Here is a 10,481-nt window from a genome sequence, read left to right as displayed (position 1 = left end):
GAGAATTACGGATTATTCTGGTATCCATACTGCTCATACCTACATAATAGGGTTTATTATTACTGTCCCTGATATTGTGACTATTTGTTCCAACATCACTATTTTAAGCCTCTTTCACTCCCGGCATTTTCCTCTGGTTGTTTAATTGATATACGAAAAATAACATATCCCTGCTTCCCTCCCTCATAACTGGTGGTGCCTATGCTCTGGAGTTTGGCCCTGGCCCGCCCCTGAACCCTAGGACAATGTCTTCTAGACTCTATGAATCTCACAATCTGCGCTGCAGGAAGTCGGCAACAAGCCGCCCTAGAGTCCTGAGACTTCAATCCTATTCCCTACTAGTCAATACGTCTGACGTCACTGCTGTCAGTCCTGGCTGTCAGTTTGTTTAATTTCATTCTGGGACACTGAATTAAGGTACCCGGGACCGACCTTAAAAATGCGGGACTCTCCTAGGCAATCCGGGATACATGGTCACCCTACTCCTAACCCTCTCAGGTCCCCTCTTGCTCACAAAGCCCTCTTCTAGCCTCTTGAGCCCCCCTCACAACCAGGTGGCTCCTGATAGCTACCTTCCACAATCCCATTCTTACTATCACAGCCCCCCTCTCCCTCACACACAGCCACCTCCTCATTCTCTAAGCCACATCTCCCTCACACATAGCCTCCTCCTGACTCTCTCAGCCCCCCTTGACATCACACACAGCCCCCCTCACACACAGCCCCCTCCTAATGCTCTCAGCCCCCCTCTCCCTCACACACAGCCACCTCCTAACTCTCTCAGCCCCCCTCGCCCTCACACACAGCCCACTCCTGACTCTCACAGCCCCCCCCACGCCCTCACACACAGCCCCCTCCTGACTCTCCCAGCCCCCCTCGCCCTCACACAGAGCCTCCTCCTGACTCTCTTTTAGCCCCCCTCTCTGTCACACACAGCCCCCTCATTCTCTAAGCCACCTCTCCCTCACACACAGCCCCATTCTCACTCGCTCAGCCCCTCTCACACACAGCCCCCTCCTAACGCTCTCAGCCCCCCTCTCCCTCACACAGAGCCCCCTCCTCACTTTGTCCCCTCTCCCTCACACACAGCCACCTCCTGACTCTCTCAGCCCCCTCTCCCTCACTCACAGCCACCTCCTGACACTTTCTCCCCCTCCTGGCTCTCCCAGCCCCCCCTCGCCCTCACACACAGCCTCCTCCTGACTCTCTTTTAGCCCCCCTCTCTGTCACACACAGCCCCTCCTCATTCTCTAAGCCACCACTCCCTCACACACTGCCCCATTCTCACTCGCTCAGCCCCTCTCTCACACATAGCCCCCTCCTAATGCTCTCAGCCCCACTCTCTCTCACACAAAGCCCCCTCCTCACTCTGTCCCCTCTCCCTCACACACAGCCACCTCCTGACTCTCTCAGCCCCCTCTCCCTCACACACAGCCTCCTCCTGACTCTTTAAGCCCCCTCCTGACACTCTCAGCCCCCCCACACACAGCCCCCTCCTGACTCTCCCAGCCTCCTCACCCTCACACACAGCCTCCTCCTGACTCTCTCAGCCCCCCTCGCCCTCACACACAGCCCCCTCCTGACTCTCCCAGATCCCCTCTCTCTCTCAAACACAGCCCCCTCCCGACTCTCTCAGCCCCCCACTCCTTCTCACACAGCCCTCCTCAACCTCAAACACAGTCCCCTCCTCTCTCTCTCAGACCCCCTCTCTCCCTCACACCCAGCCCCCTCCTCACTCTCCCAGACCCCCTCTCCCTCACACACAGCCCCCTCCTGACTCTCCCAGATTTCCTCTCTCCCTCAAACACAGCCCCCTCCTGACTCTCTCAGCCCCCCTCTCCTTCACACACAGCCCTCCTCAACCTCAAACACAGTCCTCTCCTCACTCTCTCAGACCCCCCTCTCTCCCTCACACAGCCCTCCCTCAACCTCCCAGACCCCCTCTCCCTCACACACAGCCCCCTCCTGACTCTTCCAGACCCCCTCTCTCCCTCAAAAACAGCCCCCTCCTGACTCAGCCCCCCTCTCCTTCTCACACAGCCCCCTCCTCACTCTCTCAGATCCCCTCTCTCCCTCACACACAGCCACCTCCTCACTCTCCCAGACCACTTCTCCCTCACACACAGTAATCACCTCACTCTCTTAGACCCCCCTCTCCCTAACACATAGTCACCACCTCACTCTCAGACCCCCTCTTCCTCACACAGTCACCGCCTCACTCTCTCAGACCCCCTCTCAATCACACACAGTCACCGCCTCACTCTCTCAGACCCTCTCCCTCACACAGTCACCGCCTCACTCTCTCAGACCCCCTCTCCCTCACATACAGTCACCGCCTCACTCTCTCAGACCCCCTCTCCCTCACACAGTCCCCGCCTCACTCTCTCAGACACCCTCTTCCTCACACACAGCCCCCTCCTCACTCTCCCAAACCCCCTCTCCCTCACACACAGTCACTGCCTCACTCTCTAAACCCCCCTCTCCCTCACACACAGCCCCCTCCTCACTCTCCCAGACCCCCTCTCCCTCACACACAGCCCCCTCCTCTATCTTTTTAAACAATTAACAATTTTGAGTTGACTGTCCCTTTAAGCAACTTAGCATTTGTTATCAAGCACTTTCCAAGTAAAACTTTTTTTTATATCCCAAGCATTGTTTAGTTGTGGTTTAAATGCGAAGCTTCGCAACTCCCTTACCATGCTCTCTAACACCGGATGAACTCTTCCTTGTGTGCAAACACACAGTGTGTTTATGTTTGATTGAAGAGAAAATTGAAAGGTTTCAGTGCTATCCTATGTATGTCCCTGCAAAATAGAAGCTGTAAAATAAAGCAAATGAGGGAAAGCACTATGTAAGGAAAGAGTGTTAAACATCTTAAAGGGCAATTGTACACCAAATTTTTCTTTGCATAAATGTTTTGTAGATGATCCATTGATATAGCCCATCTGGAAATGTTTTAGTAACAATGTATAGTTTTGCTTATTTTTTTAATAACATTGTGCTGATTTTCAGACTCCTAACCAACCCCAAAGTATCAGATGTATACGCTTGTTTATAGTCAACTACTGGCTTCTGTTTGTCTAATCTGTCTTTTCATATGCAGGGAAGTAGTGATGTCCAGTTCATGAACGAATCGTTCATTTGAACTGGATCTTTTCAGTGAACTGTATGAATCAGTTTACCAGACTGAACTGATTCGTTTCAAACAGTTCACTTCCTGAGTCTGCAGCAGCTCTGGTAATACGATCCTAGAGTGAGTTCTGCTTCTGCTAACTCCTCCTTTGCAATGAATCAGACAGCCTCACTCTAGGATCATATTACCAGTACTGTTACTGATTCAAGAAGTGAACTGTTTGCAAACGAATCAGTGTACTGTTAACTCCTTTGCAATGAATCATTCAGTTAACAGTACACTGATTCAAAGATACCCCTAACTGCACCTAAATTAACCCTTACAAAAGTAGCAGGTCTCAACCTTATATTTATAAACCAAAACTCTGTATGGCTTATAAATAAATATAAGGTTGAGACCTGCTGCTTCTGTAAGGGTTAATTTAAGGTGCAGTTAGAGGTATATTTGAATCAGTGTACTGTTAACTGAACGATTCATTGCAAAGGAGTCAGTTAACAGTACACTGATTCAAATATACCCCAAACTGCACCTTAAATTAATCCTTAGAGAAGCAGCAGGTCTCACCCTTATATTTATTTATAAGCTATACAGAGTACTAGTAGATATGCATATCTTAGGAAAATACATACAACACAGTACATAGAACAGAGTATACAGCATGCGCTGTTCAATGTACTGTGTTGTATGTATCTGTGAAGGAGACAACGCTGCCTGGCTGTGAGGACTCAGGAGGAGCTGAACTGTTAGACACTGAATCATGAGTCATGAACAACTCACACAGTCAGTGACTCATGATTCAGGAACGAATCTGCGGCTCTACAGTTCACCTACTGAACATGAGGTAGAGCCTCTATCTCATGTTCAGTAGGTGAACTGGTGAATCGGTTCATGAACCGGTTCAGTTAATCGAACTGTCCGAAATTAACCGGTTCACCCAGAAGAACCGAACTTCACATCACTACAGGGAAGTGGGGAGGGGGAGAGTGTCTGCTCCCAGCCCCTTTCACTGGGTGTCACAGCTTATCCTTATCAACAGTGCTAAACTTGGAGCTACTAAAGGGACAGTCAACCATAGAATTGTTATTGTTTTAAAAGATAGATAATCCCTTTATTACTCATTCCCCAGTTTTGCATAAGCAACACAGTTATATTAATATACTTTTTACCTCTGTGATTACCTTGTATCTAGGAACCTTCTTCCAGCCCCCTGATCACATGACTGTGACTGTTTATTATCTATTGTCTTAAATTTAGCATTGTATTGTGCTAGATCTTAAATAACTTTCTGTGCCTGAACACAGTGTTATCTATATAGCCCACGTGTACTTTCTGTCTCTTTGTGTTGAAAAGAGATTTAAAAAGCATGTGATAAGAGGCAGCCCTCAAAGACTTAGAAATTAGCATATGAGCCTACCTATGTTTAGTTTAAACTAAGAATACCAAGAGAAAAAAGCACATTTGATGATAAAAGTAAATTGGAAAGTCGATTAAAATTAAAAGTCCTATCTGAAAAATGAAAGTTTAATTTATACTAGACTGTCTCTTAAATAAGTTTTTAAAAGGTTTTATGCTGGATTTTTATATCAGTATCTGTGCATATTTTTCTTTATAGTAGTGTCTATTACATGCATTTATATAAAAATTGGTGTATACTGTCCCTGTAACACTATTTGCTCATTGCAAAGCTCATAAGAAACAATAACAATGATTACAGAAAATGTTTAGCTATGCGTAAATGATATAGTTTTTTTTAGTAAAGGTCATCATTTATTTTGTCCCCTTTCGTGTAATTTTAGCTCAGAATTTGAAAAACATTTTCACAGATCTTGAAATACACCCTGGTGACTTATGAAAGCAGACCCTGCTACATATCTTTCCCTAATTAGATTTAACCGATTACAAAAAATGCATTTCATACTAACATTATGAGTGTATCTAGCTTGTTGTCTGCAGATTAAAACCCAGATTGGCTCCTCCAAATCAGTCAAACGGTGGGTGGAGTATGGCTACTGAAAATCAATTAAAGTAAAAAGGATGTTACATTTTAAAAACGTGTAGACTTGGCTGATATTCTATAGCAACACAACAGAAATGTCTTGTAATTACAAGGTGTGGGTATTGTCCCGTTAATCGGTCAACGGGTTTATCTTGGATGATGTTACGCTGCCAATGATCTCTTGGCTGTGTTTGCAAAAAAAGTCATGACAAAAGCTGGCAAAGCTTTTGAATGTAATAATGCATATATCAATCTGAGAAAGCATGATCAGGATAAGAGAGTAGCTAGGAATTAAATAATGTTGTAAACAGAAGCAGGCTAAGAAATCTATCATTTACAAAGAAGAATCAGGGGAAAGCGCGAACGCAGTCCCCCACTACCACAAATTATGCAGTCGAGTTTCCTGCATTTGAGGAAATCGCAGGGGTCAGCACAACCGGAGTGCAATGGATGAGCCTCGCCCTGGGAGAACCACCTTCATGGTCATGGTATCTCCCCTGCCAGGTAAGTATGAGTTGTAGCATCAATCCAGCGGGCTGCTGCTCCAGCGCTACTTGCTAAACATAAGGGACCTTCCGTTCTTTCACACACAGCTGACAAAAGATATAAATTCAAATACTGGCTAAAATAGATCAGGCAAGCCCTCTGAATCTTTCACTATGAAAAAAAAACATTTTATTGACCCATGCATTCAAGAACCAGCAGTCCCAAGATTCATTGCAGCAAACATATTTGCATGTGATGATGTCACAAAGGCAGCCTGCTGTTTCTTCACAAGCATCATCACTCGTCTCATTGCTACAAAAGAACTGAGCAGAACAGACATTTCACAGGGTATCACTGCCATTATAGCTGCACAACAGCAAGTTAAGTCAAGAATACTTTATTAGCATGACATTATTACATGTGGTGCCAAAGTAATATGTTACAATAAAACAGATCCATAACAATTTATACAGTAGGAGTATAGTGGGTAAATATGATAACAGTTCTGATTGGGGGCTCTGGTCATGTGACAGTCTGTTACGTATAGCTTTGGATTTTTCTCCTAAGAGTAGACATAGGGGCCTATTTATCATCGGTCTTGCGGACCTGATCTGACAGTGCGGATCAGGTCCGCAAGACCTCGCTGAATGCGAAGAGCAATACACTCTCCGCATTTAACATTGCACCAGCAGCTCACAAGAGCTGCTGGTGCAATGCCGAACCCCTGCTGACTCGCGGCCAATAGGCTGCCAGCAGGGAGCTGTCAACCCAATCGGGTTGATTTCCGGCGATTCCTGTCCGCCTGCTCAGAGCAGGCGGACAGCGTTAAAGACCGCTGCTTCATAACTTGTGTTTCTGGTGAGTCTGAAGACTCGCCAGAAACACGGGTTCACAAGCTCCGTACGGAGCTTGATAAATGGGCCCCCAAGTCTTTCTTGTTCAGACATCTGTGGGAAGTGTGTTATTTCTTTCCTTATTTCTGGGAAGTATTTATCCCTTAAGAGTTTGTATCTTGTACAGTACAAGAGGAAGTGCGCTTCAGTCTCTATGTCCCCGCTGTTACACTGCACACATTGTCTGGCTGCCCTGGATCTCAATTTTGTCTGATATCTGCCAGTCTCTATTTCCAGCTGGTGGTCAGAGATTCTGTATTTAGTGAGTATCTGTCTGTTCTTTGGGTTGGTGACACTTGTGAGATACTCAGCTAGTTTGTACTCTCTTTGTAGAGACCTATAACACTCCAGCTTTTACAAGTGATAGCTTGTAATGTGAAGATATGGTCTGTGGTTCTTTGTTTAGGGAGGAACCCTATCTGACTCCTGTGCAGGGTTTTGCTGTCTATTAGAAATGTTAAAATCCTTTGGTTCAGGATTGTGCAGAGTTTGCTCACATTGCTGTTTACACAGACTCCCCTGTAGTTATTTGGTCAGTGTGATCCCCATGTTTGTGGATTGGGGTAACCAGACCTTCTGTACATGTTTCTGGAAAGTGTGCTGATTGTAAGATGATGTTAAAACAGTTTTGTGAGAGCCTCTTGGAGCTGTGGGCTGCTGTGAATCAGCATCTCATTTAATATTTAGTCAGATTCACAAGCTTTTCTTGGTTTTAATGGCCGCTTGCTTCAGCACTCTGGTGGTACAGGTGGTATTTAAGCAACTTAGCATTTGTTGTCAAGCACTTTGCAAATATCAACATATGGCAAAAACAGCACAGAAACATTATATAATATAAATATAAGCTAAATAGTTACCTAAAAAACACTTTTTAATAATCAAGACATGGTAGCATAAATATTTATAGGGATGTACTGTGATAAATAGGGAGTAAATAGGGACTGGCGAATTTTATCATTATTACGCCCCAGCTCGCCTGTGTAAAGTTACGTCTATTCTTTTTATAAATTCAGGCGCACATGTGCGCTTCTCCGGAGGCGAGCTGGGGCGCAGTTACAGGCCAAGCACATACAGACTTTGTCTAACCTTTGATAAATCTACCCCTTAGCATTTGTTATGAAGTACTTTGCAAGTAACACAGTTTCTATGTCCCAAGCATCAGAACAGGGTGAAGGAACAATTCTCAGTCCAATAATTTTGACACATTGAGAGATCACCCTACGTCTAATACTTTTATCTTCTGAGGGGATTTTCCTAATTTCTAAATACAGAACCTTTAGTAAATTTAAGGGATAATAAAGTCCAAAAATGTATTTCACAATTCAGATAGAGCATGCAATTTTACACAACTTTCCAATTTATTTTTTAGATCTAATTTTCTTTGTTCTCTTGGTTTACTTTGTTGAAAAGCACACCTAGGTAGGCTCAGGAGCAGCAATGCACTGCTGGGTACTAGCTGCTGACTGATGGCTGCACATTTATGCCTCTTGTGATTGGCTCACCAGAATGAACGGTATGTTCTATCTGAATCATGAAGGAGAAATGTGAGGTTTCAGGTCCCTTTAATTTATTTTTAGTTGTGGTTTAAATGTAAATCTCTGCAACTCCCTTTCCTTGAAAGCATTTGCTCTTACAACAGATTAACTCTTCCTTATGTGCAATCAGTGTGTTTATGTTTGGTTGAAGAGAACATTAAAGGGACACTTAAGTCAAAATTGAACTGTCAGGATGCATACAGAGCATGTGCAGTCTTTTTATTTTTACACTTTTTGAGTCACCAGCTCCTACTGAGCATGTGCAAAAATTCACAAAATATACGTATATGCATTTGTGATTGGCTGATGGCTGTCACATGATACAGGGGGAGTGGAAATAGACATAACTTTGAAATTTGTCAGAAAAAAATAATAATAATCATTTAAAGTTCAGACTAAGTGCTATCACATTGTCTTTTTATCATGTATTTGTTGATAATGCAAATCTACTGTGTTAACTGTCTTTTAAAAAGGTTTCAGTGCTATCCTATGTATGCCCATGTAAAATAGAAGCTGCAAAAGAGAGCATTAACCCCTTAATGACAACTGATGTACCAGGTACGTCATGCAAAAACTAACAGTTAATGACAATGGACGTATCTGGTACGTCAGTTGTCTAACAGAGTGCTGGAAGCGATCACAATCGCTTCCAGCAGCTCTGAGGGTATTGCAGTGATGCCTCAATATGGAGGCATCCTGCAATACCCCTTTACAAGCCTCCGATGCAGAGAGAGCCACTCTGTGGCCCTCTCTGCACCGGTAGCGATGGTGCCGTTGTCCGGGTGGGAGGGAGCGTGCGTGTGCATGAACATAGTGAGCGTGCATGGGTGCGTGTGCACGAGGCGCGCGAAGCGCACGTGGCGCGGGTGCACGTGCGCGCATTAGCCACACTGACACCAATGAGGGCAGAAAGGGAGAGAAAGGTAAAAAAAATTTTTTCAAATATAAATGGATCTGGGAGGGGGAGGGGGTGGGGGTATTGTGGGGGGGCTGCTACACTACAGAAAGAGTTAAGTTAAAAATAAAATAAAAATACTTTGTTTTTTGGGGCCAAACTGGGTACTGGCAGACAGCTGCCAGTACCCAAGATGGCGGTAATTAGGTAGGGGAGAGGGTTAGAGAGCTGGAGGGGGGGGATGAGGGAGGTTGGGGCTAAGGCAGGGGTCCATCACAGCTAAAATATTGTATTATATTTATTTTAAAAAAAACAAAAAACTTTTATTTAGTACTGGCAGACTTTCTGCCAGTACTTAAGATGGCGGCAACAATTGTGGGGTGGGGGAGGGAAGAGAGCTGTTTGGGAGGGATCAGGGGGTGGGATGTGTCAGGTGGGAGGCTGATCTCTAAAATTAACCCTGCAAGCTCCCTAATGTAACCCCTTCACTGCTGGCCATAATTCACGTGTGGTGCGCAGCAGCATTTAGCGGCCTTCTAATTACCAAAAAGCAACGCCAAAGCCATATAAGTCTGCAATTTCTGAACAAAGGGGATCCCAGAGAAGCTTTTACAACAATTTCTGCCATAATAGCACAAGCTGTTTGTAAATAATTTCAGTGAGAAACCTAAAATTGTGAAAAATGTAAAGTTTTTTTTTTTATTTGCTCGCATTTGTCGGTGAAATGGTGGCATAAAATATACCAAAATGGGCCTAGATCAATACTTTGGGTTGTCTACTACACTACACTAAAGCTAAAATTAACCCTACAAGCTCCCTACAAGCTCCCTAATTAACCCCTTCACTCCTGGGCATAAAACACGTGTGGTGAACAGCGGCATTTAGCGGCCTTCTAATTACCAAAAAGCAACCCCAAAGCCATATAAGTCTGTTATTTCTGAAAAAAGGGGATCCCAGAGAAGCATTTACAACCATTTGTGCCATAATTGCAGAAGCTGTTTGTAAATAATTTCAGTGGGAAACCTAAAGTTTGTGAAAAAAAAATTGTGAAAAAGAAAACTTTTTTTTTTTTTTTATCGCATTTGGTGGTGAAATGGTGGCATGAAATATACCAAAATGGGCCTAGATCAATACTTTGGGTTGTCTTCTAAAAAAAAAATATATACATGTCAAGGGATATTCAGGTATTCCTGACAGTGATCAGGGTTCCAATGTAACTAGCGCTAATTTTGAAAAAAAGTGGTTTGGAAATAGCAAAGTGCTACTTGTATTTATTGCCCCATAAATTGCAAAAAAAGCAAGGAATGTGTAAACATTGGGTATTTCTAAACTCAGGACAAAATTTAGAAACTATTTAGCATGTGTGTTTTTTGGTGGTTGTAGATGTGTAACAGATTTTGTGGGTCAAAGTTAGAAAAAGTGTGTTTTTTCGATTTTTTTCTCATATTTTATCTTTTTTTTTTTTAGTAAATTATAAGATATGATGAAAATAATGGTATATTTAGAAAATCCATTTAATGGCGAGAAAAACGGTATATAATAT

General features: G+C 43.9%; 1 non-coding gene across 1 annotated transcript; it reads right to left on the bottom strand.

Annotated features, from left to right (window-relative positions):
* Nucleotides 1-5,477: 5,477 nt before the first annotated feature.
* On the bottom strand, nucleotides 5,478-5,641 carry LOC128650526 (U1 spliceosomal RNA). Its single transcript, XR_008400822.1, has one exon. It is a non-coding gene; the product is annotated as a U1 spliceosomal RNA (small nuclear RNA).
* Between the last annotated feature and the right edge of the window lie 4,840 nt (nucleotides 5,642-10,481).

This window comes from Bombina bombina, chromosome 2, assembly GCF_027579735.1.
Source record: "Bombina bombina isolate aBomBom1 chromosome 2, aBomBom1.pri, whole genome shotgun sequence".
In the NCBI taxonomy this organism is placed as follows: Eukaryota; Metazoa; Chordata; class Amphibia; order Anura; family Bombinatoridae; genus Bombina; species Bombina bombina.
This window is presented reverse-complemented; position numbering and strand designations above follow the sequence as displayed.